Source organism: Gadus morhua, chromosome 3, assembly GCF_902167405.1.
Source record: "Gadus morhua chromosome 3, gadMor3.0, whole genome shotgun sequence".
Lineage (NCBI taxonomy): Eukaryota > Metazoa > Chordata > Actinopteri > Gadiformes > Gadidae > Gadus > Gadus morhua.
The window spans coordinates 25,171,374-25,181,761 of record NC_044050.1 but is presented as its reverse complement, the minus strand read 5'-3'; the positions used below and the strand labels follow the sequence as shown (position 1 = coordinate 25,181,761).

Here is a 10,388-nt window from a genome sequence, read left to right as displayed (position 1 = left end):
TAAAAACCTGAAACGACCACCGGAGAGTCTCCAGTTTATTCTTTCTTTGGCTCAATGAAACATCTATTAACATTGTTATTCTTTCTTTATTTATTCTTTATTCCGATCCACTATATTATGTGTGAGGATGCACAAATCATTCAACTTTTTTTTAGTGGATATTGGGTTTCTTGTCAAAAGATTACAATTGCATATAATAAATGACGGATCAAACAGAGATTTTTGATTGCAATTCATTAGCCTACGGAAGATTGTTTAGTAGACATGATGCGGGCGTGCGAACACTTCGACTGAAGCCATAGGTATTTATTTGGATATCAACTGGAATAAAATACAAAATGTAGGCCTATCTTAAAATAAAATGTAGGTTACAATTGGCTTTAAGAAAATGTAGTCCAATTTATAACATTTTTGTTGTTGCTGCAATAAAGGTTACAAAATGCAAACCAGTGCATGAGACAACAAACAAATGAAGTAAACTGTATTTAGACACAAATAATAATAAGCAAAACAATTCAAGATGAATAACAACTATTTATTCTAATACAATGAACAGACTTGAATGGTTACCGCTGCGTTTACTCCACAATAGTAGATACAGTTCAAATTCATTTTCGAAACCAACAAAATGTCCCCATATGTATTTGTGAACTTATGATTGTGTTATGTAGCGTTCAGTGAAGGAAACGCGTGGTAATAACGCAGGAGACCCTTCCCCTGGGTGGCGCGGGGCTACTGCTTCCGGTGCAACGTCGCTCCGTTCCCCGCGGAGCTTCCTCGGCATCTGGAGGGGAGGGAGGCGCTGGAGGAGCAGGAGAAACAAGCAGCCACCGAGAAGACGAAGGAAAACACGTCGCAGCGAATACGTGAACGTACGTGAACACAGGCGAGGTGAGTGATGTGCTGCGTCTTCTATGTGTCTTTCATCGTATACTGACAGTAGCACCGTTATCTTTCTTATTTTGGACCAAAGCTCAAGTAATTAGACGAGCGTTGAGTGAACAACTTTTCATATGTTTTACGCGTCGCGTTGCACTGGGTATCGGGGGCCCCGTTTTGTTGCCAGTGGGAAAGGCTGGGAGAGGCTGCAGCTACTGGGGATTTGCTCGGAAACGCCGGTCGTCCTAAACGAACTATCCCCTTTGCTATGGTTCATTCTGTCTGATTTGTTGTCATTGCCTGGTGACCCTTTAACAGTTAGACTCGCTACTTGCTTTAAAGGCATTCCAAAACAAGTGGTCTGGAAGCCTTTATGATAGCATAAGGCAGCCATTGACCACTGCTATGCCATTTAATTATAGCCGGGCTGGAGTTTTGAAGAAGTGGGATCGAGGTTGACAAATTAATAAATTAATTCTAAACGAGTTGGTGATAAAACGAACCCCAGGGCAATTGCTCTGGCCTTAAACCTTAGCGCAGGATGTATTCTGCTGTCCTACAGGGAGATGTAGCAGGTCTCCAACTTGTGTAGCTGACATGGGAACAGACAGGGAATATGGTATTCCAACGCTCCGCTCCTTACATCAACTATATAGCCCTGTATCAAGCTCACACTTCTGTTAATTTATTGTGAAACAAAGGGACGCAGTAGAGTTCTGTACTGTTTTTTGTGTGTGTGTGTGTGTGTGTGTGTGTGTGTGTGTGTGTGTGTGTGTGTGTGTGTGTGTGTGTGTGTGTGTGTGTGTGTGTGTGTGTGTGTGGTATTTCTTCCTATGGGTGCTGTGGGCTGAGCACTCCACCAGCTAGCTAATTGTTCCCATACTCTGCCCTTCAGATAACAGGATTGTTGTTTTTACGAAAAAACTGAGCCACGTAATTGCCTGTTTTTGTTTAATGACGAAGAAATTACGAAGGCCAATATAGTGTGCAGGTAAACAACTGAACTTATTATTTTTTGTTAGTGAGGGTGGTGTTATAGATGGTTATGGGTTACACAAATGACTGTTCTGACTGTTTCAGAGAGAAAGAGGGAGAACGGAAAGAGGAATTGCATAACGAAATAGTCCTTTGCTTAAAAGAAAACCTTTTCCATAAATGCTGCTTAAACTTAACTGGGTTATGATTCTGCTGTTTTACTGGCCTAATAAGAGTCAAACTTGTAACACACACACACACACACACACACACACACACACACACACACACACACACACACACACACACACACACACACACACACACACACACACACTTCTTTTCATCCTTAGCTACACATGCATTATACGTGTATGTGGGTTATTTTCATTTTGGGGGATAGGCCAATATAATTCCCTTTTTATGTGAGTTTCTTTTTACGTTCTCAATACATTATCAGTGTCCCCCCCCCCCCCCCTCCTTCCCCATTTTTTCAATTCATGCGTTGCTGACGTTCAAGCTCAGGACTTGCTGACTGTGGAAAAAGTGACGAGAACATTTATGAGCCGTGTTTTGGGCCAAGTGCCGCAGACCCTCCGTGAGTTTCGCAGTTTTAAATCTACGGTGGTTGAAATGCCACGGCTCCTAGGACGGCTCCTTTCTGATTGGGCGGTTTTCTGTCGCTTGCCCTCTTGAGTGTTTGGACACACCAGCGTTTGGGTAAACGGTCACAAGCAGGTCATAATGGCCATGGATTTAGCAGTTTGGTAATGCTAGCTAGTGATTTAGTAGCAAGCTGCCATTTTCAAGCAACTGCCAGAGCAGTATGGTTCGACAAGAAGTGGGCGTTTTTAAATCCAACCCGGTTCATTGGGGTTGGATTTCTGCCTTGCGGTGTGTGTGTGGTATGTCTGCGTGCACAGCACGACGTGTGTTCATCAGACGATGTGTGCCCTTGTGTGTGCATGTGCGTGTTTGTGCATTCAAACATGTGACTGACTTTTTAACATCTGATAACGAGTAGGACTAGGGAGGTCACTGTTCTCAATGTGAAACATTAACATTGGCTCCCACCTTTTAGCAAATGTGTCCATTGCATGATACAGGTGTATGTTTCTGTATGTGAATAGTAATTTGAGAGTGTGTTCTGGATGGCTGAATGATTAAGGGACAGCAGTGGTTAAATTCTTCCCATGCTTTCAAATGGGCAGGATAATCACATCGCAGTGCGTGTGTGCGTTGGGTATGTGCGTGTGCCACCGCGTGTCTGCGTGGGTGTTGGGCGCGTCGATGCACCGCCCATGTTGTGTGTCCTCATGCAGGTCCTGTCAATCTAGCTCTCCATCTCTTGCAGTGGCTTCCCCACTTTCTCACTCCCCTAATGCCCTTCAATAGGCTTATTGTCAATGTGTCAGGCTCCAGTGTGTGTGTTTGTGTGTGTGTGTGTGTGTGTGTGTGTGTGTGTGTGTGCGCGCGTGTTGTTGTTGCAGGGGGCAGACAGCCGTGAGGTGTGTTTGAACAGGGAAGGAGCACAGAGGCCCGGTTCACCCTGTAGGGTGTGAAACCCAACAACTCTTGCATCTCTCTCGCGCTCCCTGGCGCGCTCTGTCTCCCGCTCATCCCACCTCCATCCCTTTCGGCATCTGGTTCTGCTCCCTGCTTTGTTTCGCCCTCCGTGTGCGTTTCCGCGTGTGTATCCGCAGCCTGTCAATTTGCAGAATCCCTCTTGTGTTTGGGAGTCTCTTTTCTGTCAAGGCGGCCTTGTGAGCGGTTCATCGGTATGCATGGTATTCCAGGGTGGATAACACACACTCGCACGCTCGCATGCACGCACGCACGCACACCCGCACGCACACATACACACACACAGAAACACACACGTATAATGGGAGGAGAGGCTCTGTAAAGGCCAGAGCCCAAGGTGGTACAAGCCATGTTTCCATCAACAAAAAAGGGTGATAGAAACTGCGACATTCGGAAAATCGTCGCAAAATTCGCAAAATAAATGAGTTGACTTGGTTTTTGGCTTTTTCTAAAAATAATCTGTTTTATCTTTTTCAATAAGGACCTTTTCAAAGGCTGTAATTGATTCTGTGAATAAAACCCCCAAAATATGCAATCCTGAATACTGGAACTTACATTATTGCAGGGAAGAAAACTTACTTGGTTAAGTATAATCTCAGCTACTTCAGTGCATTAAAGGATTGATTGAAAACATTAGCTTGATTAGTGTTTCCTGCTTCCCTTCCTTGTTTTGATGGATGCACACACAATGCTGCCTTGTTAGCTTAACTCTGTCCTTGGCAACGTAGCTCCATATGAACCTAACCCGGGAGCAACGCTGAGCACGAAAGCCTTGCGTTGCGTTTCCTTGCGATCTTCTCCACTGGACCTGTCACGGCACTGCGTCCCGAGCAGGAGAAGTGTATAGGAGATGTAGAATAAACAACCATGAGGGCTCGGTTGCCTCTCAATGTCATCTGTTACTCCCCATACAGTCTGGCTGCTTAATCTTGGACAATAATACATCCATCACTTCATTTTTGGTCCAATTCATTGTACCATCCAACTACATGACAAAAAACACAAGCAAAAGGAAATTGGTGAGACATGAATTTCATCACATTAAAAGTCATGCGATTCAAAGTTCAGGTCAGAACTGAATTAAATTATTCTTAATTGCATATTATGCCTTAATTTTTCACACAGGGAGACGAAGGGATCTGATAGCCTTTGGCTGACAGGGCAGATAAGTGGAGAGATCCATCCCACAGATAGCTTGGCTTGAGCTCCAAACATTTTCCAGACAGGGGGGGGTGGGGAAGGGAGAGAAATAAGACGACGGGTCTTTGATTCGGGGGGGGGGGGGGAGGGGTGCTATAAAACATTGGCGAGAGGGTTGAAGCCGGTATCCAAAGTCCTCTTGGCAGGATGGGAACATTCCTTTTCTGATGAGTCACTCGCCCTCTTATTTCTCTCCTGTCATCCACTGTACCTCTCTCCCTCCCCCTCCCCCTCTTCTGTTATGTTAAAACGTTTGTTTCACTTATAATTGAACCTCAGGCCAATAAGGGCCCGGTGACGCAGGCCCTCTCTCACGAAATGTGAGATATCAATGCCATGGTCACACACACACACACACACACACACACACACACACACACACACACACACACACACACACACACACACACACACACACACACACACACACACACACACACACACACACACACACACACACACACACACACACACACACACACGACGAGTCCTTCCGAGTGTGGGTTGTTGTTCCGGTCTAGACTTCCTTGTCATCTCGGATGTCCTTCCATGTCCGAGCTATATATATAGTTTGTGTGTGTTGAACTCTCCACTGCTGAAAAGGAATAATGAGAGGAATTCTGTAGTGGAGAAGCATGGCTGTACTTTAAGAGATTTAAAAGCCATTGTAGCCGAGAAGAACATGAGGTGTGTGTGTAAGAGCAGGACTCCCTCTCCTTTGCCTGGTTTGTCTTGAGTTTGTCTTTTGCCTCCCCCTCCAATTTACCCTCACCCACAGGAAGGGAGACGCAATTTGTGACGTCATCGAGGGTTTGGGGTTGACTTGCAGAACATTTATTTATATTTAGACACAAAGACATACACATACACATGCACACACACTGAACTTGTGCAGACATAGAATATAAAAAAAAGTATACAATATATTTATTTCCCTGTATTGTTAACAATTTCGTCTTTTATGATGGCCATGAATAGTTCCTAAACTTGTCATATTTGAACAATCTGAAATTGGAAAATATATCCTGCTTTTTGTTATTTCTGTGTTCGTGTGTTTTGGTGTGTTTCAGGCTTGCCGATTTCTATAATACATTTCATAGTTCATATAGTCAAAATCTACTTGAATGTGTTCTGAGTTCCCGTTTCTTTCCCCCGTGATGCGGACCAATTTGCTAGTTTGTTTAGGGACATCGAAAAGCAATAACTTCTGACTTGCACGCGCAAGTGCTCAATATTTCCCCCTCATTGTTCAAGAGCTGTGCTTGTGTGTGTTTACATTGTGGCCCTTTTTAAAGTTGCCCAATTAGTGAATTTCGACTCCTAGCTTTCTGCCCCTCCACCCCCCACCCCCCCCCCATTACAAACCCCCACACTTCCCCATGGACAGGCTACACAGGCATACCAAAGATTCTTTGGCACGCCCTGGACATTCCACTGTTCTCGCCCTTCCTTTGTGGTCACTCTTCACTGGCTCTGCCGTGAAGCCGTGAAAACCCTGCCACGGTGAAATGATACCTTTTCATGTGCGCTTGGCAGTTGTGGCCGCCTACGCTGGGTTGTTTCGGTGCGTCGTTTTTAGACGGTGAATCTTTCAACTGAAATCCTCCATCCCGGCCTCAGGTTTGGGCTGCATCCCTCTGCCTGCGAGAAACGGCACCAAATCACTTTGATATGTGTGTCGAAGTCCGGGTACGGGGTCGTTTGTTTAGGCTGTTTCAATGTTGAAAACAGCCTAAACAATGTTACTCTGTCCATGTCTGGGTTATTTCCTTCTGTGGACAATATTAGGATGTGGATGTGCATGCATGCACACAAGCACGCGCGCACACACCGTCGCATTTATGTTCTACCCTTCAGTTCCTATTTCGGATGTCGAACTTGAGGTTGCACATTGTTTACTTGCTATTCACACAAGCACACACCCACATGCAAATATCACCCACAAACATCACACACATACACACACACACGCACACGCACAAACCATGCACACACACACTCACACAAACATCGTGCGCACGTACGCACTCACGCACGCACGCACGCACGCACGCACACACCAACAACACATACACACACACATCAAATACACACAGCTATTCATACACACTGCATGCATAAAAGCTATTAACACGCAATATATTTGTAAGTTAAATCTAAAGTGTGCGAATAAACCCGGCGAGAAAGGTTGTCGGTTCAAACACGCACCCCTGTGAACCGTGACAGAATGCAGGAACGGGCCCGGACCCACCCGGGGGATCCGGGCGGCATCGTGCAGCTGTTTCCCACACTCGGGGTCCTCGTCCACAAAGTTACCCAAACACTACGAGGCCTTCTCTCCAGCCCCTCCCCTCGTGGCCTGTTTTGCCTCGTTGACATAAATTCCCCTCACATACTTTGTTACGCCGCAGCCATCCAACTGCTACAGTTTTGCCTCCTATTCAGTTTTTATCTGTATTTTAAATGAGTCGGTCGGGAGTGACAGATGGGGTTTCATATTAGGGGGAACCAGTGGGTAGAGGAGGGGGGGGGGGGGGGGGGGGGGGCTGTAAATCCCTGCTTGTAGCGATGGAGGACCGTCTGCTTTTTATGAGCATTGACAAACATTCTTGTTGTTTTTAATGAGCAAAGGCAACAATGCCCTTGCAGACAAATATGGAGGGAGAGAGAGAGACAGAGGGGGAGAGAGGGAGAGGAATAGTGGAGAGGAAAGGAGGGCTGGGAGGCAGGAAGGAGGTGGAATGGTAGGAGGAAGTGCGCTGGCGGGAGTTACAGGGAAAGAGGAAGAGGCGGGACAACCAGGAAGCCCCATTGGAAGCTAGTTTGTTTCTGGCAGGTGTCCACCTTGCAGGCGTATATGTCCGACTGTCACTCATTTCTGTTTACCATTTTTCTCTCTCTCTTGCTCATTGGGTCTCTGTCTTTCCCTCTCTTTCTAAACCTCCCTTCCTCCACCACCACTTGTACCGCATTGTAATAACCATAGACACACACACTCACAAAGCAGAATGAGTTTGCAGCTGTTCCCACATTCTTACTGGAGCCAGTCTAACACAAACTCTCTCTCTCTCTCTCTCTCTCTCTCTCTCTCTCTCTCTCTCTCTCTCTCTCTCTCTCTCTCTCTCTCTCTCTCTCTCTCTCTCTCTCTCTCTCTCTCTCTCTCTCTCTCTCTCTCTCTCTCTCTCAGAGAACAGACACTCGTTCTGAGTTGGCCCCAGGGTCAGAGGTCAACTCTTCATTGTGCCACATCTTAGATCTTATTACCTCCCACCCACTGTGTGTGTCTGAGTGTGTGTGTGTGTGTGTGAGACAAAGAGGGGGCGAGAGAAAGAGAGAGAGTCTGTAATGAATGCTCGTCTGGTCTCCTCACGGCCGTTACCTTTCTGAACGCTCTACCATATGCACGTCGTGTATCCTCTATCCATGGCTGTGTCTCACTCACCTCGCGCGATGCTCACGCTCCCTGGTTCTCCGCACCAGTGGTTCAGCTGTCCGACCGGCCCTGTAATCCCACTTGGACCCCCTCGTCCACAGAGCTGGAGGCCGGCCCAGCGGTGGGCGTGTCCCTCGTGAGCCATCACTTTGAGGCAGGCTCTCTGGCGGGGGGGGCCGCCCTGCTTTGGCTACGCATCCAGTGGCAGTCCCCGGTAGAAGGGGCTGGGTCGAGGCACTGCAGGGATGCTCAACGCGGTCGGGTGCCGGCTGGGAACCTCAGCAGACGGTCTGATGTTTTTTTTTTTTTATTGGTGTGTTCTGTGAGAAGAGAGGGTGATATTATGGGACACGCAGGGTTGCCATGTTGAATATACACATTGTTGGCAGGGGTTTGCTGCAGTGCTAATTACTGGATAGAGCCGGGACGGCGACCGCAATGCTAGTGTCCATATTCGCAGTGGTTGGACGACACACAGAGGAAGTCCCCAACGAAGATATGGGACAATGGACGACTCCTTTTTTTTTTTTATCACCCACCCACATATGTGTCCATAGATATAGAGATACGCATGCACAGATCAAACCAATGCTCAGCTCTCTGGTATGTGGGCTTGCCTCAACAGGAGTCCAAGAGTCAAACATTGTAATTGCAATTGCAATGCCTTATAATTTCATCCCAGAATGCACCATGTTTCATTTCTGGCGGTATTTTATGACGCTCTTTGATGCATCCGTTTTATCGGTGAGGTGTGCGCTCGTGTTTATGTGTGTGTTCGCGCGTGGTAATGTTTGTGCGTTGATGTGTCTGTGTGTGTGCTCGTGAGTTTATGTGTGTGTGCGCGAGTTATGTGTGGGTGTGTGGGTGGGTGGGCCTGTGTGTGTGTGTGTATGTGTTTCTATGTGTGTGTGTGCGCGTGCGTGTTTATGTGTGTGTGTGTGTGTGCATGTTTATGTATGTGTGACTGTCCATTGGACAGCGTGTTGCATGCATGCACAAACAGCCTCTCACAGCCTGAAGCGGGGCGGTCTGTGTGGAGGCTGAACCCATCATTATGTTTCTCACACCGTCTCCGCGAACACCGTGTCCCACCTGCGGGTGTTTGGCAGTCTGCCCCCCCCCCCCCCCCCACTCGTGCGTAGGAAAACCATTACACATGATCCAGGTCTGCCACCACGCGTGGATCTCCTGCCTGCTGTAGGGCCGACACCGCAAACGACTTTGCGCCGTTGAGTGAATCATAGTCCACGCCCTGCTGTCGTGTCGGGAAAAAAAAACGTTTATACATTTTAGGAAACTCTGCTCAGTGAGTTATAGATTGCCTTTTACGTTCCGACTCTGTGCGGGCTACGCCGGCACGTTTACCCGGTTAAAGACGGCGACGGATCTTCTGAGGGTTGAAAACGACACCGTGTTCGTTTTAAGCTTGGGAGTAGGAAGTGAGAGTCGGAGGAGATGAGTTGTGTTAGAACAAAGTGCGGCAGATTAACTTTGGGATTGTGTGTGCGTGAGTGTCTCTGTGTGTGTGTTTTTACGATGATTCTAGTCGGAGAAGGCTTGGTCATACTGCAGCAAGGGGGGGAAACTGAGCTGTCTACCGAATAAGCCCCCCTCCCCACACACACACACACGCACACGGACAAAAACCTTGTGTATTCTTCTTTGATCCTAGCATGTGAATAATTGATGCGTGTTTATTTGTCCCGCATGTCTCTCTCTCCCACTCACTCGGGTCAACCGTTAATCCTGCTTTATGTTTCGTTCTCTCACAGGAAGCCGCCGGCCTAATAAAACCCCTTTTGATTGGTTGAGGCCCAAGACTTCTATCATCATCATCGTCATCATGGATGTTCCCCAACCTGGAGGTCCTCGTAGCCCATAGCTCTCTACGGTACGTCTCTGCATCACCCAGGATCCTTACCGTAACTCTAGCCTCCTTCTGAACCTGCACACATTCATCCTAAGTAAACTGAAACCAACTTCATCTACCCAGCTTTATCTTCCTCAATCTTAATGGCCCCCATTACAAGCCGTTGGAAACTCTGCCTTTTCCTGTGTGGGTGTCTGAATGAATCACGAGTGGACGTGTCTACCTAGATGTATGCTGGATAGATCAGACTACCAGCCTACACGGTTGACTGTAGCAAATGTTGCTCATCTATCCGTCATACATCTAGAAGGACTCGCCCACTTGTAATGTCACTAAGGCAAAGGAAAAGGCAGATTTTCACGTGGCTTGTAATGGCAAATCACACTCACACCTGGTGGTATAATTGGGGCCCTTCATAGTGCCTTTGATTATTGAAAGGCTCTATTT

At 47.2% G+C, this 10,388-nt stretch overlaps 1 protein-coding gene across 6 annotated transcripts in view; it reads left to right on the top strand.

Annotated features, from left to right (window-relative positions):
• The first annotated feature begins 752 nt into the window (after positions 1-752).
• apbb2b (amyloid beta (A4) precursor protein-binding, family B, member 2b) overlaps positions 753-10,388 on the top strand; it is a 39,487-nt gene continuing 29,851 nt past the window's right edge. For 5 of the 6 annotated variants that reach the window (XM_030351213.1, XM_030351209.1, XM_030351216.1 and 2 more), the window contains exons 1-2: positions 753-891; positions 9,844-9,962. The gene's annotated coding sequence lies outside the window, so the exon portion shown is untranslated. The remainder of the gene's footprint in view (positions 892-9,843; positions 9,963-10,388) is intronic. The other variant, XM_030351210.1, reaches the window with a different exon arrangement.